The sequence below is a fragment of the Anolis sagrei genome, chromosome 3, assembly GCF_037176765.1.
Source record: "Anolis sagrei isolate rAnoSag1 chromosome 3, rAnoSag1.mat, whole genome shotgun sequence".
Classification (NCBI taxonomy): domain Eukaryota; kingdom Metazoa; phylum Chordata; class Lepidosauria; order Squamata; family Dactyloidae; genus Anolis; species Anolis sagrei.
In genome coordinates, this window is record NC_090023.1 from 59362142 (window position 1) to 59385369 (window position 23228).

Sequence of the window (23228 nt, forward strand, 5' to 3'; positions counted from 1 at the left end):
CTCAGAGTATATTCATACATCACTACCTCTATTATTGAGAGATAGTGTGGGTGGTTTTACACTGCCCACTTACCGTGGTGCTGATCCAGCATTGTGAACACTGGATTGGCTCCAGAATGGTTTACATTGCCCCTTCCCATGTCACTGCAGAGGCAGGAGGAAGTCCTGACCAATCGGCAGTGCCAAATCTGGTTGGGCCCTGCCAAGTGCCCACCCTTATCATTACCTCCCATCCGCCTAGTCATGGAGGCCTCTGGGCACACAACATGGGTTGTGCTAGTTGCTCATTGGCTGCTGTGTTGGCTAGGGCCCATAGCAACAGGGGAGAGGAGAGAGCAGTGTCACTCCAGGAAATGGGTAACTGGCACAACTCATGCCTTCTAGCCACCAGGACCAGGATGAATGGGAAGAGATGCTAAGTACCATCCTGTATCCCCAGGCCATCCAAGTCTTGGAAACATGGAGTGGCCATGTAAAGTTACAGACAATTCCTTCTTAGTTTTGGTTTCCCCAGATTCTGTGGCAGAATTTTGAGCAACTTGAGACTTTGTTAAAGCAATTGACTTTTGGCCCATGTTAATGTGTATCAGCTCCATGCATAGCTTAGCCACTACAGACCTGATTCAGAGGCCCTTCACACTAAGTGGTTCCTGATTAGTGTAGATGTGCTCTTTGAGTCAATTATTGTTATTGTTATGTGCCTCAAAGAAAACTTTGACTTATGGTGACTTAATATGGGGTGGGGTTTTGTTTTTTTTTGCAAGAGTTATTCAGAGGAGGTTCAAAATTGCCTTCTTCTTCTACTGAGCAAATCTGACTTGCTCGAAATCATTGAGTAGGTTTCCATGAATGAATGAGGATTTAAACTTTTGTCTCCCAGGCCCCTTTTACACTGCCATTTAATCCAGAGTATCAAGCACATTATCTGCTTTGAACTGGAATATATGAGTCTACACTGTCAAATAATCCAGTTCAAAGCAGATAATCTGAATTGTATATGGCAGTACAGAAGGAGTCCTAGAATCCTAGTTGAACACTCAAACCATGACACCACACTGGCTTTTTGTGAGATACTTGCTTACGCATTACTCTTGGTAAAGTTTTCAAGTGGGCAGTAATTACTAGTCTTGCAGTAGTGTTATCATAGTGAGATCCACCTATATCATTAATTCTCTTCTAATGTTGCTAGGAATAGTATCATCTATATCTCTGCAGCTTTCATAACCTTGCTGGCAATCAACATACCAACTATTTATAATGTTAAAAGCTGTCCTGAGTCCCCCTTCAGGAATTGAGGACGGGATAGAAATGCAATAAATAAATAAATAAATAAACTTCTACTCTGCTTGATAGGCACCATGATAATAAGGTGTTCCTTATTTATTTCAGAAACTAGCTTGGGGACCCGGCGCTGCCCGGGTTATTTGAGAAAGGAATTGTGTATCAAGGTTGGTCTTTATTAGTTATTTATATGGCTCGCAGTGGTCTCAGGAAGTTAGTGAAGGTACTTCAAGTCCCATAATCTGTGGTCCATCCTCCTCCAAATTGCACCAGAATGGAGAGTGGGTCGTGGAGGCTCTGTGCACCAAATTTTGTTTTTGATCAATCATTGGATGAGGGTCACAGTGGTCTCAGAAAGTGAGTTTAGGAACAGCAAGTCCCATCCTCCATAGTCTGTTTCCCCCCAAACCTCACCAGAATGTTGAGTTGGCTAAGGGTGCTCTCTATGCCAAGTTTAGTCTTTCTTGGTATTTGGATAAATGTCGCTGTGGTTTCAGGAAGTGAGTGAAGGTACTGGAAGTCCCATCATCCATCATCCGTCCTCCTCCAAACAGCATCAGGATGTAGAGTGGGTCATGGGGGCTCTGTGTGCCAAGTTTGGTCTTGATCGGACATTAGATGAGGTTGCAGCAGTCTTGGGAAGGGAGTGGAGGTACTTGAAGTCCCATCATCCATGGTCTGTCCTCCTCGAAAGTGCACCAGGATGTAGAGTGGGTCATGGGGACTCTGTGTGCCAAGTTTGGTCTTGATCAGTCATTGGCGAGGGTCTCAGTGGTCTCAGGAAGTGAGTGAAGTGACTGCAAGTCTCATCATCCATTGACAAATTCTTCCAAATCGCACCAGGATGTAGAGTGGTCCTGATCCATCATTGTTGGCAGTTGTAATGGTCTTAGGAAGGGAGTGCAGGTATTGCAAGTCCCATCGTCCATGGTGTATCCTCCTACAAACTGCACCACGATGTAGAGTTTGGTCTTTATCGGTAATTGGATGAGGGTTGCAGTCATCTCAGGAATTGAGCAAAGGTACTGCAAGTCCCATAATCCATGGTCCATCCCTGGCCAAACCACACCAGGACATAAGGTTAGGGTCCTCCGCATAAGGTGGGTCATGAGAGGTCTATGTGCCAAGTTTGGTCCTGATCAGTCATTGGATGAGGTTAACAGCAGTCTCAGAATGCGAGTGATGGTACTGCAAGTCCCAACATCCATGGTTCATCCTCCTCCAAACTGCAGTAGGATGTCGAGTGGGTCATGGGGGCTCTGTGTGCCAAGTTTGGTCTGGATTGGTAATTTTCTGACCCAGCCCCTGGCCTTTTCCTTTCCTCTCTTTGTCATCTCGGAATCTTGGAATTGAGGCTGGCCAATCAGAGACCATATGCAAATTTCCTTCTCTCATGTCTCTGTTTCTGTCATGAACCCTTTTCTCCACCAGGGGCTCCTGTAAAGCTGGCCAATCAGAGACCATATGCAAATAGCACCACAGCGGCAGCCAATCAGGATCTTGGAACTTTCAGGCTGGCCAATCAGAATGCTGGCACATACACCGCCACACCGCCACACTTTTGTCCTCCGCATACAAACTTTGACTTTTATTATATACATAGATAGATAGTTTTGTGTAGACTATTCAAGAGTAATATTTTTGAGCTTTTGCTATTATAGAAGGTTAGGCATTTGAAAGGTAGTATGAAAACACTGAGTATTTATGAGTTCACAGAAGTAGGACAAAGATAACAATACAAAAGCATTCTACAAACAGATAGGAATAAAGCATTCGCAAAAGGAAGTTAAAATATTAGCTGTATTACTTTAAATAATCTTATAGGGCTCATACAGGGATCATAGCTTCTTTGGTATAAGAGACTACAGAGATATACTAAAATTGACTCACTTGGTGGCAAATTGTGTTTTTTACAGTTCTATAGTGATTTCTCTGCATCTGGTTTCCATAAATGTAGATACATTAAAGTTTAACTAAAGCTAATATTAATGTAAGTGTAAAAGAATAATAAAAGAAATGTTTAAATGGTGGAAAGAAAAATATGCCATTTTCATTGTGGACAGAGATCCAAGATTAAGTAAAATAGAGTATTTTCATCAAAAACTTAAGGCCTATAAAGGTATATGGTGTGAAAAATATTAAGGAGACAGATGAGAGTATAATTGTTCACTCAGAAGTGTTCTGAATAAAGTTTTCCTAGAGGAGAATATTATTTTGTAGTAACTTACTTTTACCTATTATAATAGAATTTAAAATGACAGTATTTCTCAGATGAACCAACATTGAATCAGGGATTTTAGCTTCACTTTCCTCCTGTCTCTGGTTTCTCAGTATGGGAGGAGGGTCGCAAACCAATGTGTAACTTACCAAATTCCACAGCAACCTAGGAAATGTGCATTCCTTTCTTTTCATGGTGGAATGGGCAGGGGACAAGTCTTCAAGAACACAAATTAGAGAAAGCCATTAAAGACTACACATAATTCAACTTTAATTCAACTTTTCAAAGTCACATTGAAGCTTTTCATTCACCTTCCCCCTCCACTCCTCTTCTGTGGCTCTCATCTTAAGGTCCCTGCTTATTCCCCCCAGCCATCCCTCCAAAATATTACCCCTCTTAAAACTGTTGCAGGAAAACCCCAAAAGTTGTAATGCTGCTTCTGGTTGTCATTTTTGGCCAAATTATGGTCAAAAATGGAGTGAGGAGCAAAAATTGCTCTCTCAGTTGCACACCCCATCGCTTCTCAGCCTTTTGGCTAAGATCAAGTGTAGTATCTGTTCTTATCAGTTGCACACCCCACTGTCTTCAAAATAGAAAGTCGTTTTTTTTTTAATCTTGCCAGAAGCAACTTGAGAAACTGCAAATCACTTTTGGTGTGAGACAGGCATGTAGCCGGGGGGGGGGGGGCTTGGGGGGCTTCAGACCCCCTGAAATTCTGATGGTGGTCCGCGAGAAGGCCTTACTGGTACATTATTTAAACTGTTATGTTTATTCATATCATGATCTGATCACCATGCTCAATATATCCCATATGCATGGGGGTATTGGGGTAACGATACAAAAGGTTTGCTAGGGTAGACCCTCTTTCACTCAGACTCAGCCCCCCTGAACCAAACTCAGCCCCCCCCAAAAAAAACAAAATCCTGGCTACGGGCCTGGTGTGAGAGAATTGGGCGTCTGCAGATACGTTGCCCAGGGGATACCTGGATGTGTTACCATCCTGTAGGAGGCTCCTTTCATATCCCCACATGGGAAGCTGGAGTGACAGGCAGGAACTCACCCTGTCTTATGGATTCAAACTGCCAACCTTCAAGTTAGCAGTTCAGCTGGCACAAAAGTTTAACCCATTGCGCCACCACGGTGCCATAGCAAGTCAAATGATATCTTACTCAAAGGAACAAGCCTACACACATACACACACTACTAGAAATGATCCTACCCCTATCGTAACTAATAGTTGTGATTCAGAAATCTTAATTTTTGACTGCACCAAATGATAGATTTCAATCCAAAGACCCAGGCTTTTTTGTATTCAGAAAGCACACAATCTCAATGAATACTTCTTAAAGCTTTGTAACAAAGTACAGCAGGACTGAACAGGACCTCGTCAGTTTGCTTTCTCCATTTACAAGTTTCCTGCTTAGTCAGCTAGCAAATAAGCCAGATTGATTTTGATGGAGCTATCTACTCTGATTTTATAGACTTGATTTATACAGACTTATTCAATAGCACTATAATCTCTAGTGAATAGTTTTCTACAGCTTCATTTGTGCATGTCCTACCGCATTTGTAGTCCTATTTAGTGGTTTGTTAGATGTATTGCTTTTGTGAAAGACTAAATGAAATGACAGAATAACTCTACTTTTTCTCCCTTAAGTCTCCCACATTTTTTGACTCAGGATTAATATAAATTATTTTAATTATAATTGTGGATTTTAAACAGGATAAGAAACATTTGAGGTTGATATTGGAAACCTGTACTCAGTCACACTGTACGCTTCATGTATCCAAGAACTATTGTGCCAAACAAATTTGATATAATGATTAAGTGGTGCAAGGAAACAATCCTATGAAACTTACACTGGAGTAAATTTCACTGAAAACAGGGAATTTACTTCTGTGAACAGAGAAGGATAGATTCAAATTCCAAATCTTTTTTTCCCAAGTTATCGATTTAACTCAGTCAAATTTGGTTTGAGGTAGACTACTGAGTGATGTGGAAATGGCCATGCAGTTCCTAGTACATAGATCAAAATTGCTTCAGGAAATAGAGGTACTACACCAATGCTTCCATCTGTAAACACATCAACAATGGACATCACATTTGGGCAGATCTTTGTTTGATCAAACAGCCTGGGAATGTGAAAGCATTATAAAGTAACAAGTCCTATTTTGAAATTGTTTTTACATTCCAAAGCAAGGAAAAAACATTAGTGGGTATGGGGAAAACACTGCTTTTTATAAAGCCTAAGAGAATATTACATGAAGTCAGACTCAGAGACACATTTCTGCAGCCCTTTCAGTATCAGCATATATTTTCAACCATATAATTAGCTCTGATTCCTTTTCATTTATCTAGGGTTTCATTGAAACGAAATAATATTATTGTCAACTCCATAAAAGCAGATATCAACACCCAGCTAAACAATTCTGTAGAGCAAAGTGTTTAGACAAGATCATGCTGATCTCCAGGAAAGAGAAGAAGGGGGGAAAGGGAGAACAAAGCCTGTATTTGCTGGCCTCTTCTGCATATATTATATTGCCTGGAAGTACTTTCAACAACGACGCCAAGGAAGCTCAAAGGCCTACCCTATAACCTCTAATCTTAGGGAGCTGAACTCTATTATTTGCCATTAAAATGAAAGGATGCCATGCTGAAACAGATGTCTTCAGCAAGACATGTCCTCATTACAGATGAAATTTAGGCAAATGGAAATTGAGCTACAAATTTCATTTTGTAGATTATGGGTCTGAAGAGCCTTGTGGCTGGGTCTGGCATTTAAAAACACGAATTAAAAAAAGCTCTCAGAAAACCAGGCACTAATTAATGGCTCAGCAGTTTGGCTGAATCACAATGTAGCATCAGGGAGGTTACAGTTTAGCAATAACCAGTTACCCCAAACACAGCAGAACCAGGTCATGCAGTGCCTGACACTGTTTAGTGGGTCCATGTTGTGCATCTCAATAAAGCATTTTAATTAACTCAGGAGAATGTGAGACAGTGGCGCTCTGAAGAAAATCTTCCAGAAGACTTTTAATAAAAACAAGCTGGAGGTTGCATAATGTGATATGAGAATTTTATGAAAACATGCCAGTGCAGGTGTTTGAATGAAAACCAAGGGATTCAAGGTGATCTCTGTATTTATGACAGTTAAACAAAAAAAGGCCAGGAACCAGAGACAAAGGTATTTTAATTACAACATTTAAGCCAACATATCCAGTATTATGAATCTGCCCTCTTCAACTTTAAGTGCCTAATATAAAAATACAAACATTAATATTCTATATATCTGGATGTATTTCCATATGCCTCTAGCAATTGGATTAGAGTGTCTGGGTTCCAGAGTTCAAGGACTATCCACCACCACACACACTTTTAATAAATTGTTTTCAAACATGCTTGACGTCTACATGAACTTAATCATTTTAGTAATATCTAACTCTGCCTATGGGCACGGTGAAAACAGAACTTAAATATACAGTTCAGGATTTGTTTTATGAACTTTTAAGGAAAGACACCACTTCTACTCTGTTGATGAGCTAAATGCCCTGTTTTACTTTCCCTTGTGGCAAAGAGAAAAGAAAGATTCACTTCTGAAGAATTTGTCATGGAGGCATTTCAAACACATTGAACTGGGCTACAATGATACATGAAGCCAGGGGAGAAAATTAGATGGTGAGTTAGAAATCTTATTGGGAATTCTTCTTGTAACAATGCAGAAAAAAAGAGATCAAATACCATTGCACTTACTGTAGTTAGATAACTCTGTAGTGGATGTCTAATGCAACTTCATTTCTCCCCTTTTCTTTGTAGGAATAGAATCCGAGTAGAAATATCACTAATAATGGTAGTTACTCAAAAGTGTGATATTTGCACATCTATGAAGCCAAATTGGTCCTTTTTGTGTTTATTCTATTTTTAGCCATTTAATTGTGATTTAATTAATTTGATTGTTTAATCTGGACTTGTTACAAACATATATAAAGCATTTTTTAAAGTAAATGGGATATATGGGTAAAGTGAATGACTCTTTTTCATTTCCAGCAACAAAATACCACCCCCCCATGTTGTTCTTCCATTCTAACTTGTTTTTCACATGTTTAATATCAGCTTCTCTTGGTTTAGAGAAGGATCTTTACTAGATGAAAGAGGTTATAACTAGTTTGCCCCAAAGCCAAGCATGAGTAGTGAATATGATCCAATCAATACCTTGTAAAAATGCAAGCTCTCAATAACAATACAATAACTCAGATAAGCTATGCAAACAAGACCAACACTCACTGTCAGATTTACCAAAATCACCTATGTTCATAAACTAGTTGTAAATATTACTACAATCTGAGTCTGTCTTCTAAATAAATGTGCCCTACTACAACTCAACAACTCCTTAGAATAATTAAATGTAGATATGGATGTAAATGACCTGTCCACTGCTGCTTTGAATGATTGTTTCTTGTGTCCAGTAGCACCTCTGGAGGTTCAGATTGATGTGTACAGTTCTCAGACACCAAATCTCTGCCTTCATCAAGAAACAGTTCTGTGGTGGCATCTCATTCTGCATCTATGCAGCATAATCTGAGCCAGAGATGAATTATCCACTCATAATTTTCTAAAGAAATTGATAGAATGACTCAGCCTATGAATTTGGTCACAAATGTATAGTGTTAGCAAGGAAGCAGTTCCCTTTCTCATAGAATTTCTGTCACTGTTGGAGGTAGTAAAATCATGCATTCATGTCTTTATATAGTGTAGCACCAAAGCTGTAGAAATCGGTGGCAGTTCACCATGTTAATATTGCATCATTATCATTTGGACTGAAGCATAAAAAGGCCCAGTAACTGCAATGCTTATGAATTTCAGAAAAGCCAAATATTATTCTGTACCATCTCAGAATGCCTTCTTCAACATATGTTTAAGAACTTGGACCTAGAACTGTGGGACTTGATTGTTTTAGGAGCATGCTTCATGCTTTGGCCAATTTCTGCACAACATGACTTGCAAATGACAACATGGTTGGAGACAGTCTGTTCAGGAATGCCATGATGATAACAATCTGATTTCACTTTTGTTCCAACAGTAGGAGCTCTTACAATGTAAGTGAAGAAATCCAGGATAGATTTTTGGAGTAATGATCTGTTTCAGGAGGTATGAGTGGCATGAAGGTCAAGAATCCCAGTTGCAACTTTCAATCAGGGAAGGCCAAATCTCATGTGTCAGTATAGGTTAACTCTGGTTGCTAGACTGTAGAACTGACACACAATATCCCCTTATCTGTTGATATATGCTTTTGAGTTTAGCTGTTACATCAGAAGTCAGACTCTAGCTTTGTTTCTTTGGATTTATTTGGATAATAAGTACAACCACCTGAACATGGTATAGTCTTAGATATAATGTTGCGAGTATGTGCTATTGGGTTTAATGTCTGTAATCCTGTAGATTAACTTTTCATCTAGAAAAATATTTGTTGTCCTAAGACACATTCCTTTCTCTTTAGTGCAGACAATGTCTATTTCATACTATTGGGGCTGCAAAAGCATTCTTTTTCTTGGGGAAGATTGCTTTCAAGACATTGTGATCTGACTGGACCAATTCTGGTTGACCAATAATTTCTTGATGAAGCATTCCCATGATGGTAAGAAATATTTTCACCTCTCATATTTCCCTACCCAAATTGGATTAATAGACATCTCAAGATATTTTATTAGAATCATAATAATAATATAATAAACTTTATTTCTACCCTGCCCCATCTCCCCGAAGGGACTTGAGGCAGCTTTCAACATGGATAAATACAATAAAAATACATAGAAAATAAAATAAACAAAATAATAGCACATTAGATCAATATATCACTCTGGCTTTTTGTTGTAAAATATTTATTCTATCAAGTCCTCAGATTTGTTCTATTTTAGTCCATATAAGGTGCTGGACTTGTTCTATTTAGTTCATAGAGGAGATTGCTATAGCTGTTAGGCCAAGATGTTCATGCTATTTCAGCCCATTAGTACAATAACCCCATGAGATCATTTGAGTTGTCACTTTATGGGGTGCAGATAACACTTTCCAAACACTTCTTTAATAATATGGATTTTTAAATGCCAGTATGATCTGCAGCAAACTTTTACATTGGAGTCCCCCCCCCCCAATATTTTGGGAGATTGTCTTGGGAGTCATGTCTTCCAATATGAAGTGGTAAGGGGCTTAATCAGGACAGTCTACTCTGTGACTCTCCTCCCCCAAACTGGTTAGCCAGTATATAGTGGTTAATCATTTTTATTAAATTATTGTACATATTTAAGATATTTGGAATATTTAAGACATATTTAGGCATGCTTAGTCTTCATTAAACTGTTTAGGGGTGGTGTGGGGTTTGGCTTCTAAGATTTTCTCTCTTATCAATAACTTGTTAAAACCTCAGGCTCTTCTTGAGTATGCAGAAATCTCCTACTTCATTCTCCATAGCCCTATCTGTCAAGCATAAACCACAGAATTCACTACACAAGGGAACAAAGTTTTCCAAGTAAAAAATCCACACCGTGTATTTCTTGGTATTTCTGAAATAGACCATGAATCAAACTGAGATCATATATTTTCTCAAGGCAAACTAGTGATATTAAAGAGCTTGCAAAAATATATTTGGCACAGTTACTGCTACAGTGTTTTAAAGTATTTTCAGGATATGTGTTCTCTTCTTGAAATGCTTCCAGGAATATAACACTGTGGGCTATAAGCAGAACCATTTCTGATTACTATGCTTCTTATACTGTAGGCTTACTGCAGTATGCTACTTTTGAGCTGAAAACCATTTCAAATTTGAGTGAGTTCACAGAAGTGCATTTTACTGTGGAGCAAATTTCAACTGATTTGACACAGCTCTCAGAAATGCTTTCTTTAAAATAACTTATGAGTAAACATTATATATTGGTAGCTGTAAACAAGGGTTAAAACACTGCTACCTTATTTTCTGGTGTACTGAACTTCATCTGTATTCCAAATATCAGATTTGCATTTTCATACATCACTATTTTGTAGCTCTGTTCTTGGTGCTTTCCATAGTAACATTCTTCTTAAAGAGAGAAATTCTGCAAACCACAGGAGTGTACTGGAAATATTTTCACAGCTTGATAGTACATGGTACAAAAGGGCTAACTGTGCTTTAAATTTCTTTTTTACTCTGCTCCACCCACAATCTGTGAGCTGACATCAACAGATAACTCCTTCTAAAGTCTGTATTTATAGTCTTCAAATGTACAAAGAACATAATGGCATGAGAAAAGGCCTTCTAGATCAGATATAATTTTTATCTAGTACCACGTTTTGCTTCCCAGATTTTCTATCATTAACTCACATTCATTCAAAGCATTTCTGAATCATCTACTAATTGGAACTCTAAGGGAATAAACAATAAATATTAAAACAACAGAAAGAGAAAAACATGAAAAAAGCATAGTAAAATGCTATTTCAAAATTCCCAAGAGCAGTCTAAAAACAATCCTAGAATTCAGTTTTTAAAAAAGTTAAACAAAACTTTTCAAACACAACACCTGTGTTATATGTCTATAACAAACTTGTTTCTCAAGGTGCTGGGACACACATCAGGGTCTCCACTGATGATCTCAGAATTCTGTCATGCTCATAGGGAGAGAGAGAGAGCCAGCAAGCTATGGTGGTTTAAATGTTGAACTATGACTGGAAACCACTGGATGGCCTTGCGTAAGTCACACCATCAACCTCAGGAGGGCAAAGGCAGGGCCTGTCTAAACCAATCTTGGCAAGAAAGCCCTATTATAAGTGAATTCTAGGATTGCCATAGGTCAAAACAACTTCTAATCTAGGCATATACTAACAACATATGGGAGGAGGCAATCTTCCAGATATCCCGACTCCAAGTTGTTTAGGAACCCCTGGTGGCACAATGGGTTAAACCCATTTTCTGGCAATACTGAAGACCAACAGGTCAGAGGTTTGAATCCAGGGAGAGTGCGGATGAGCTGCCTCTGTCAGCTCCAGGTCCCCATGTGGGGACAGGAGAGAAGCCTCACACAAGGATGGTCAAACATCAAAATACCCAGGCATTCCCTAGTTCCATGACACCACCACTCCAAGCTACATACCTGATCTTTCACAGAGAGAATAACCTGATCTGATCCCAATCCTAGGTTGGTTTCCTTCTGACCAGCAGCACTTCCATCTTGCCTGAATTAAGCCTCAGTCAATTCAATCACATCCCATCTTTTCTTGCATCTTCTAGACAATGACTCAGTACTGCTACAGCCTCCTTGGCATAACATGTAAAGGAAAGATAGAGCTGGGTATCATCAGCATGCTGATGACACCCAACCCCATAACTCTAGATGACATCTCAAAGTGGTTTCATGTTAATGTTGTAAGGCACAGGAATCCTGTGGAACACTAAAGGCTAAGGCCCAAAGAGCTGAACAACAGTCCTCCAGTAAAATCTTCTGGGAATATTCAGCCAAGAAATATTGGAACCACTGCACACAATGCCCCAAAGTCCCATATCATCCGGGCAATACAGAAGAATACCATGATCAATAGTATCAAATGCCACTGAAAAACCCAAGAGAACTAACATCTCCCCTGTCCAGCTTTGATTTTGGTCAGTAAAGCGGCCAGGGCTGTTTCTGTACCATAACCAGGCTTGAATCCATATTGGAGTGGATCCAGGTAATCCATTTCATCCAAGAAAGCCTGGAACTGAACTGTCATCACTGGCTCTGCTTAGAAGAAAGAGAGTAGAGACTTAGGTTGACAGTATTTCCCACCAAACACTGTGCATAAATTGAACAACTTTTTGAATAAAGTTTTATAATACCTTCTTATATCTCCCTTTTTCATAGTTTTAAATTTCTTATCAAAACTACTTGTTTATATATATTTAAACTGAAATGTTTACATTTGTATTCCTATGAGTTTATTATACATGTTCAGAATAGATACACTCACTCTTTTTTATTATAGAGTCATGGATATTTGCAGCTGCAGTGAATTGTTCCAGCAGATAATGTAAATACAATTTTTATTCTCTGTGACCAAGCTGCATTTTTCCAGGGCTTCCATCATGAAATATCCTGACGTAGATCTGACAGCTGGCACCTCAACAGAAATACTGGCATCTTTTAAGCTTAAGCTCTTTGAGGATTTAATCTATAATCCTGAGAATCTGAACAGTAGTCTTTTCCAGGCGTCATGCCTTGGTTTTAATTCTTCACTGAAAAAATGCTTAGGTAACACATCTATTCAGATTCATCCAGACTGTACTGTATCGTTTCTATTAGATTTATAGGTTTTATCAAAATGTTTACCTGGACACTTTTAAACTGAACAGGTCCAATGTTAAAAAAAAAACCTGTACTCTCTTGGGTCTGTTAGTTTGTGCTGATCAGATAAACATTTTGATCTGGCAAGGGTTTCTCTAAGAAGAAACTGTGTGCACACATGTGAGAGCATGAGTGTGGCTGGGTCTACATGAGCCAAATAAAACACACTTATCTTGCAAGTACTGTGAGGGGACCACATCATGTAGGGCTCATTTTGTTGCAGAAGGGTTGCCTCCAGGCATTAATCCAGCGAAAGGGTTGTGAACTCCTTGCTGCCTTAGTGTGTCAATGTGTGTCTGCAACAATCCTTACTCCTCATTCTCATTTCTTCTGCAGCATAGTTTCCACATAGTTAAAGCAATTGTATTCCCTGTAGTAACCTACAGCTGTGAAAGCTGGACCCTAAGGAAGACTGAGTGAAGGAAGATAGATGCTTTTGAACTGTGGTGCTGGAGGAAAATTCTGAGAGTGCCTTGGACCACAAGAAGATCCAACCAGTCCATACTTCAGGAAATAAAGCCCGACTGCTCATTGGAGGGATATTAAAGGCAGAGATGAAGTACTTTGGCCACATAATGAGAAGACAGGAAACCTTAGAAAAGACAATGATGCTGGGGAAAATGGAAGGAAAAAGGAAGAGGGGCCAACCAAGGGCAAGATGGATGGATGGCATCCTTGAACTGGCTGGCTTGACTCCTGGAAAAGAGCTGGGGGTGATGATGGCTGACAGGGAGCTCTGGCGTGGGCTGGTCCATGAGGTCACAAAGAGTTGGAAGAGACTGAATGAATAAACAACAACATAGTTTCCTTTGGTTCTTTTAAGTCATTCCTTGGGTTTACATTTCTTTCTATAATTTCTTCTTTTATCAGTTGCCTTTTGAGTGGCTTTGCATCCTTGAGTTCTCTATTTCAGTGATTAGTTACACCAAGAAAGTATTAAAAATTAAGTCATTGTAACTTTAGATAAGCTCTATCTTTTAAATCTCTCTCTTGTCCCAGCTTTATGTAACTGTAATATCTCTATTAGCATGCTCTACAATCTAGTTGTACAAGAATGAGACATTATTAAAGCTGCAAGTAGCCTTGATTGCAACACCAAAATAATGAAAGTAGTAAAATTAAATTTTAGTGTTTTTCCAGTGATCATTATGAATATTGTTTATACTTTAAGATTTGAGCACACAGAGTTATTTCTGTATTTTTGTTAGATAAATATTAAAAACATATATTTGTGTTACTTTGGGGTTTTTGTTTCTTTACTTGCCTTAAGGAAGCAAGCCAGAAAAATAGACTGAGTCAAAGATTATTTTTTGTTTTCTTTGGCTTCCAGTGTCCTTTCACCCATACACTTGGCTGTTTTTAGCCAAGGTCAAAGACATTGTGCTGTTGCTATCTAGTCAAAATAAAGACAGATTAACAATCTACTGTTGTAAATTCTGTCCTCAAATAATTCTAAGACAATTTGGGAGTAATCTCAATACTTTTCAGCCGTTTGCATAAATGTGTCAGATGTAGTAGCACTAAGTAAAGCTGGTGTACTGTTTCTCTTGCATTTAATTTTGAATCTATGATTCAATGCTTCTAAATACTGAAATGTTTCTATAAAAGTGCTTATTTTTAATGTTTTTAAGAAAAAGTGGGATGACTTATAGTGTGCAAGGGCAGATGAAGAATCATTCTGTAAGAGCGGAGAATTTGCTTTTCAAAAAATGGAATCCACAAGGATGCTAAATAATGCTATATGTTTATCGCTATCCTGGTGAAGCAGGCTAGCCAAAGGGAATATGGGGCCTTCAAAAATGATACAGTAGTGATACCAGCTAAGATTCTTTGTTCAACTTCCAATGGGCATTATTATACAGACGATGGCAAGGATGAGATTTGATATGGAATGGAAGGTGTGTGTATACCAGCCATCCTGGGGAAACCATTCTCCCAGCAGGAATATACATCTGTTTTCCATAGACTGTATCCTCATAATATTGATACTGTATCTTTACACTCCTCTTTGTGAATATAGTTATGGTCTGTAGCTTCGTTTGTTCAAAATATACATTTCATGGGTTGCAAATAATGCTATCAGCTAAATTGCTTCACAAATTCCAAATATGTTTAAAATATACTGGGGAAAATGTATGTATTAGAGATAAAAATAGAGAAACATGTGGATAATTATCTTTTGTTATAGTTGAGTTGAATAGCATGGTTATGTGTAAATATGAGCTAGAATCAGCACTACAGGCTTTTTTCAAGGTCCAGTTTATTATCCAATTACTTGGATTGTTGGATAGAAATTTTAAAGTGACATTTCTAGGATGAAGAATGACATTCAAATCACTGGGATGCATGATAGAAATATTTCCTTATTTTTCTAACCACATTCAAATGATTTGGTGTTTTTATTTGTCCATTTCAAAGGGATTTGAATGCAGTACACCTTACGAAGAATGCGAAGTAGAGGATTGCATCCTTTGTCTTGTCTATATAGCAAATATATAAGTGTATTAAACTTAATTTGAATCTTTTCAAATTATGCCCTTCACACTTATAGCATAAATATACTAAGCTGCTACAGGGGATTAGATGTATTTAGTCTTTTTAATGGACTCCCAGAAGCCAAATTTCAAATCAACAAAACTGGATTCCACTTGACAATAAGATGAACTTAAATGCTGTAATTAAAAATAAGAAGCACTTTCATTAAATACTGAACCCCCATTGTGCAAATTATCCTAGGAACATTTGCATTCATACTTCTGAATCTGTAATACCATAAGATACAAAGCAAATCTTAACGTGAATAGACTAAAATGTAAGAAAATTCCATGTGATAGTGACTAGTAAATGGCAGATTTACAACATCTATACAGCTGACATAACCCCTGTAATAAATACTTTTTTTCAGATGTAAAATTGAACAGTAATGTATTAATTGATCATTATGACTTTATGCTTTTATTTTGGCAATTAGTGAACACTTATGTTAGGTAGTCCACAGATTATTAGTAGGCTCTGGTAGTTAGTGACTAGGCACCAACCCTATCTAACTAACTAACCCTAACTAACTAGCTAGCTCATATAATGAAATTTGCAAGTTAGGACTAATATGTTCCTGGTTGGGGGGCAGGGCGGCTTTTGGGGTGATGGATGTGAAGCAGAACAAGGGTCGTGGCCATTCTAATAAAGGCTTTCTTCATAAGCTTGTTTGCAGTGAGACTTTAATGGCCATTTTAAATAGGGTCACACTAACTTTTACTGTAAGCCCCTATTAAAAATGGTTATCATGGTCTTTCTGCAGAGAAGCTTATTTAGAAAGCCCTTATTAAAAATGGCTGCCACTGCACTACTCCATCTAAAATTACTCTCCTACATTGATAACAAACTTTGCTGAGGCCAAAAAAAAGGGGGGGGGGGCAAGGAAGGATGCAAGCAAGCAAGAAAGGAAGAATTTCTTTCTCTGGTTTGGGCAAGGATAATGAGGTGAGAACACTTCCCACATTTGCCTCTTGCCTCTGCCTTCATACTAGGGTCCCTATTCCACTATTGGGGACATAAAGCAGGGTACAAATAAATATAATAATAATAATAATAATAATAATAATAATAATAATAATAGTCCCTACTAAGGGAAATATTCCAATTAAGGACTATTTTTGTGCCAGCCATTCAAGATAGTGCCAGAATGTCAGTGGATTCTACAGTGTTCCTCTCAAGCAGATTTTCCACAATGTAGCACATCTCTTGCTGATTTTCCAATCTGCATATACGACTGTGGCTTATTCTATTGAATAGTACTAGTGCATGTTAGTCTTGTGGCTAGTAGAAATATTTTATTGTTTTTAACTGTTTTTAAATGTTCATTTTAAAAATTATTGGGTTGTGTCATGTAATTGTGAGCTGCTTTGAGTCCCCATGGGGAGAAAGGTGGGGTAGAAATGAAGTAAACAGATAAATACTTTTATGCCATATTTATTTGGCAGAAAAGAATGCACTACTTGTTTCTGGTTCTTTCAATATTTATTTATAATATGTGAAGCAGCTCTCAAAAAGAGAGAGAAATATATTCCCAGTTTTTTAAACTGTTTAAACTGTTATCATAAAAGCCAAATATGAAGATGAGCACAATTTCTACACTGTGCACTCAGATAAGGCTGTGTATATGTGTGTACGCTAAATTACTTACCTAGATGAGGACAAAGGGAATGTCAGAGGAGACTATTTAAGGTCATTAATTCTCTTTTAGAGCAGGAGTACAGAATGAGACAATCAAAATTCTCTTAGAATGCAAATGAATATTCATAAGAGGTTTTCTTTTGTGAAGGGAGCTTCATCATTTCACAACATCTTTTACCAAAATATGATGAGTTTGCTGAAATATTATCTCCCCTAATGGGAAGGAGGACTTTCCTCTTGCTAGTTACTTTTCATGTTACTGTCTTCAAAAACAAAAAAACGAGGTACATGGAGGGCTATCTGATGTCAGATATCTGCTGAAGTTCAGCAAGCCGTGGTGAACTGACAAGAGCTTACGCTGGCAGAACACTATGTGGATTGCAATCAGACCCTGCTAATGTATTTTGTTTGAAAAAGAACAAAGGTTTTATCTCAACCCTTTTAACATAGGCAGACAATTTGAAATTCATTGATTAATTAAATGCATATGATTGCATTGCATTGATTTTGTGTTGTTATTTAAGTACCCATTGCCACAAATAAACCAACTTGCAGATGAAACTCCTTTATCCTTTGGTGTGGAGTATTTTATCCTTTCACTCTTTTGAATACTTTCTATATTTCATTATAAAGTGCTGACTTTTCCTTATGTTTCCCCTGTAGTTTGGTAAATATTCCATCATGTGTGATGTCCCTGTCTTCCTGTAAATATGAAAGAGCAATAATAATAGTTGTAGCACATAGATTGCTTTTTCAATATAGTGTAAGTGTATCATTTTTTACAATCTATTTAAGCAAAATAATTTGCCAAGATACTGATTGCTGTATTACCATATTGACTGCAATAAAACTAAGCAATTAAGTAATAAAAGCCTAATTCCCAATATATTTTTTCATGAAAAGTTTTAGGTTATGGAGATTTATATTTTTATTATATGACTACATTAGATAAATGCAAATGATTGACCCAGTTAATGCCTCTTATTTCTACTGTATATAGCTACTTAGATTTCAGAGATATACAGTCAGGGCCATAATCTTCTTACATGGTTAGTAAGTGTCTATGTAGCGTAATTTACTATGAGACCAAGCACCTAGGTTATCCTTCAACAATAGTTGCTATTTTTTAAAAAAAGGAATAGCCACAAGGCTTTTTGGGAAGGTGCGAGGGGAAAAAAAATCTGCAGATGACAACATTAAGAAGAAAGGTGCTGCCAATAAACTGGAGGAAACTGAAGCCTGGCACAAAGATGATAAAGAAGCCCACAAACAGAAAGTTCTGTAGCTGGAAATCAACTGATCCAAGCAATCATGCACCACACATCTAAAGTCAGTATGTTATTTTGAGTTTTGAAAAGTCCCAAGCTTTTTTGTGTGTCATGAGCACCTTGAGGAGCCCCCAGTAACAGAATGGGTTAAAACTCTTGTGCCGGTAGGACTGAAGACCAACAAGTTGGAGGTACAAATCCGGGGAGAGAGCGGATGAGTTCCCTCTGTCAGCTCTGGCTCCCCATGTGAGAAGCCTCCCACAAGAATGGTAAAACATCAAAACATCCGGACATCCCCTGAGTAACATCCTTGCAGACGGCCAATTCTCTCACACCAATTCTCTCACACCAGCCCCAAGCTGGAAGAAATCTTTTCTAAGAGCAAACCACGGTCTTATTGTATGGAACTCTCCACCATTTCTGGGTGGCAAATCTGTACCATTTACATTGAAGAGATGGTTCTATATTACAGAGCAGTTTGATATGTTGTGACAAGGAAAAAAATATTGTAAACATTAAAAAGACCTCTTTTTTTCTTAACTGTTCCTATATCAGGCACAAGAAGGAATGTCATCAGAAGTTCTTTCAGGTTCCTTTGTTCATATATCTTTGTACTTTTCTAATTGCCATGACAGATTGTGAAAATAACTTTCTCCTCCCTGTGCCTTCTTAAATTGTCTCTTTGTGCTTTCTTTTCGAAATAGGAACCCATAGGTCATCCATTCTCACCCTCTTTTTACCAAACAGAAATGTAAAATCACAGCTCTATAATCTATAATCTACATTGGTTTAATCAAACCCCAGGATTGATTTTTCTTACTTCTTTGCAGAGACAAACAGCTTCTTATGCCTTGCCTCAGAGTTCATCAAAGCAAGGAAGTAAAAGTGTGCATTCCCATGGGAATGCTGGGTTTTCATTGCCAGAGGGGAGGCATTTGTTTACCTCCTAGCTATGCTGTGTAGCTGCATTTTTGTTCTGACTGCTTTCTTACTCCTGTATATATGAGCATTTGGCATTCAGCTTCTTCCTGTGCTGTGGTTATACACAGGAGGGATTCAGTGGATTGTATGGCTTGATCTGGGTTTTTGGCTGGCTTTGTTTTGGAGAATGTTTTCTAGACACCCTGACTTTTAGCTCCTGTGTAGATGGGCCCAAATCAATTTGAAGAAAGTAACTACAAACATAATCTGACTTAAAATAATGAAGAATTAATCACAGAATCGTAGGTTGGAAGGCACATCATTTAGTACAATCCACTTTAAGTGCAGGAATCCATTATTAAAATGCCCATTCAAATAGGAATGAATTAGCCATGCTGTTCATGCATTTATTTTATTTTATATTCCATGTATTTAAGCCATTAACTAGCAATAATTTGCTGTTAACAAAATAGGGCTAAGCAAACTAAAAAATGTTTCTCTCAGTTCTTTATTCAGAGAGATTAAGTTAAAGAAATGGTTTACTTAAAAAAAAAAAACCTTGTATGGGCATGTTTGTAAATAGTAGTAGTGAGATTTTTCCCTGAACTGTTGCTTTTATTCTATTAATTCTGGTGCAGCATAATATTAGTGATGAGAACAGAAAACAGGCATTTGGAGTTCTTTCCACTCCTGCTGCCATCGTTTGCTTTTGGTACTCTGTGCTGAGATGTGATTCTGCAACGTGATGCGGCACCATTTATTTTTCAGTGCCATCTTATTTTAGCAACCCATGAAGTATTTAGTCACTGGCCCTCCAGGTCAACTGTCTGTTGGAGTGAACTGATTGCAATGGATATGTTATCATAACTAATATCCACTTATTTAAGTGCCTGGAAGAAAAGGAGAAATATAGAAATGATCTGTAAGAAAACCTACAAAACCTGTTAATTGCCTTCCTTATGCTGCCTAGAGGAGCTAAAAGAAAATTATAATGATGTAGAACACCATACATGGAACCTATAGGCATAGAGCACACAAAGCAGGGCCGTGCTTTAAAAAAACTGTTGATGTTTTCAGTACTGTCATCCATCACCATAATGAGCAACCAAAACTCCTTTGAAAATTAGATGCCTGTGATTACACAGATTTCCAAGTGCAAGCTTCTTCTATATCTGATTCTGAAACATATTAATATGAATGTTATGCTAATTTTTATGCTTTTGACCTAGAGTTTATCTCAAAGATTCAAGAGGATATTCCCTAATTAACTAACTCACTCACTCCCTCTCAAAGCTACCTTCACCTCCTCACTTCATTAGAAGGTTCTTTCTCCTTTTTTTGGAAGGGGGAGGGAAGAACAAATAAACAAGGATGCTTAGGATATATGCTGCTTATTTCAGCATCAAAAAGTGTCTTCCCCTTGTGAATGTAATTGAGCTATAAAAATTAGCATTCTGCTCTTACCCTCTCCAGTCTAGCTGATGGTGTTTTGATGGGTTCTGGTGCTTCCTCTTCATATGAATGTTTGAGCGGAAATATAATGCAGACAAAAGCAGCTTGATTTTCATAAGCTGTTTGACCTTGTATGGGTAGAAAATACAACATACCCAAATCCTGGTCTGTGTGGAGCTAGCAATGATTTAGGTAGACTCCTCTACCTAATGTCAGTACCTGCATTTAAAATATCCTGACCTTCTAGCAAAGCCAAATATATAAGGTTATCCAACTTGGTTGAGCTTTTTTGGAAGGTAACTTAAACTTTTAAATACACAGATCAACATTATTTTAAGTGGAGCATGTCAATAAAGAAATCCAAAACAATATATGTGAATTGTGCCCTTCATAGTTTACGGTTGTGGAGTGGGGGTAGCAATCTTGTTTTAGTGTGAAAGTTGGACAAATTCAAAACTATTCAACTACTGGAGTGCACAAGATAATGAAAAAAACCAAAACCTACTCCTAACATTTTATGTGTTCATTCTTAAAGAAGTAGCCATCTTAGCCTCTTGAAGTACAAAAATTTGGAAGGAATGGGTAGGGTGAAAAGACACAATGTACTTTTGTCCATTTCTACTATAATTTTCTGCATTCTGAGATATCACATGGGTGTTATCTAACCCCATCAATTCCTCATTCTTCTTCTTTTTTAAAAAGGGAAACTTTGCAATTGCGGAAGTCCAAAATCTAGGTCTAAAGGGGGTGAAATAGAAAAGTGGTGATATATCAAAATTGCACAATGCCTGAATAATAAATTAGTAAAAGAAATTGCCATAAAATATTCAAGCAGGAGGATTACTGTAGGGAAAAGGATATCAAGGCTCTTTTTTGAGACCACCCACAGGAACGCTCACTCTTTAACACCACTAAAACGATCTAATGGGGGAGTCTGACAGTTCTCACCCCTCATTTAAATAAGCACCTTTACAATTTTCTGCAAGAATCAGGAGCTCTGAAGACTATTGCTACCCGACTCCTAAAATCTTTATTTCTACGCACCTTAAACAGAATGTGGAGCAATGGGTTCAAATAACAGGAAAGGAGATTCAAATTGAACATTAGGAAGAACTTCCTGGCTGTAAGAGCTGTTCAACGGTGGAGTTCTCTGTCTCGGAGTGTGGTAGAAGCCCCTTCTTTAGAGGCTTTTAAACAAAGGCCAGATGGCCATCTCTCAGGAGTACTTTGTGCTTTTCTTGCATGGCAGTAGGTTGGACTAGATGGCAATGTGATCTCTTCCAAATCTATTATTCTATAATTCTATGAAATGTTGAATCAACATATAACTCCAAATAATTCTATGGCTCTACTTTGGTCAGGAATAAATAATTAGCCTTCCTTTAAATAATTCAGCCTTCTGTCTGTCTCATTAGCATCCCCCATCATCTTCTCTATGCAGTGGCACTATCATTTCCATGTCCTTTCTCTTGCTCAGGACATAGCCAGTCTGAGCTTTAGTTTTTCTGAGTTTGCCAAACCAAAATGTTGACTCTTTGTTTATATTCTCCTTAGTATTTTCTACCTTCTTTCTTTTCCTTTAAAAAGTTCTTTGCACATCCACCCTGGTATGTTTAGACACATCTTACTTTTCGTTTTCATTGGAATTACTTGTACTGGTGCCTTTCATATCTCACTTTAAAGAGACTTGCATTCACCAGAGGCTGATCATGAAGTCTTGGTATTTCCCTAAGCTTTGTAAAATCAGCTCTCTTTAAGCATAGAGTGTGCCTGACAACATTTGGCTTCTTCTTTACTCTGTATATCAATTTCTAAGAAGGCATGGCCACTTGACACCATTGACCAGTTTATCTCAATTATGATCAAATCGAAGACAGCTAATTTGCTTGTTGCTTCTTCCATCTTTTATAAAATGAAATTGTCTGCAATATAAGCGAGGAAATTATTGGATCTTGCACTTTTGAAAAAAACATGTTTCCCAACAAATATCAGGGTGATGGAAGTGTCCCAGTACTACTATGTATATCTGTCTCTTTTTAATATTTGGTAATTTGTTTTAGGAAAGAATCATCCAAATCTTCAGTTTTGCTTGAGGGATCTATAGTTGAAACTGACTATGTGATCATTGCAGTTTCTCTCTAATATACAAAATCTCAGACTTAATCACCTACAGATTCACTATCTCCTCTCAATGTGCAAGTTACTTTAAAAGAGAAGATACTGTATGGCACAACTGTCTTTTTTCATCACAAACACAGCAATGTGTGTACTACTGTCTTGTTTGACATAAAGGTTAAGGCTTGAAATTGAAACTTAGAAATAGTCACTCGTGAACTTGCATTTGAAGCAAAAGGCAACGATCAGACGAAGGCGATTAAGGGAGTCAGAAGTGATCCCTGATCGTACAACATTTTTGGAAATTTGTGAGATGGCACAGATCTAATCATTGCTGGGTCATCTTGCTTTTCAATCAATTTGATCAAATAATCATTTGTTACAGCTGCCTTGTAACAGGCAGAATTGTGTTTTTCCAGGAACAATTTGCTCACACTGAGACTAAATGGAAAGCCAAA

The 23228-nt window shown here is 37.8% G+C and overlaps 1 pseudogene; it reads left to right on the plus strand.

Moving 5' to 3' along the window:
• The first annotated feature begins 4014 nt into the window (after window positions 1-4014).
• Window positions 4015-4132, plus strand: LOC132772399 (U2 spliceosomal RNA; annotated as a pseudogene).
• Window positions 4133-23228: the final 19096 nt, after the last annotated feature.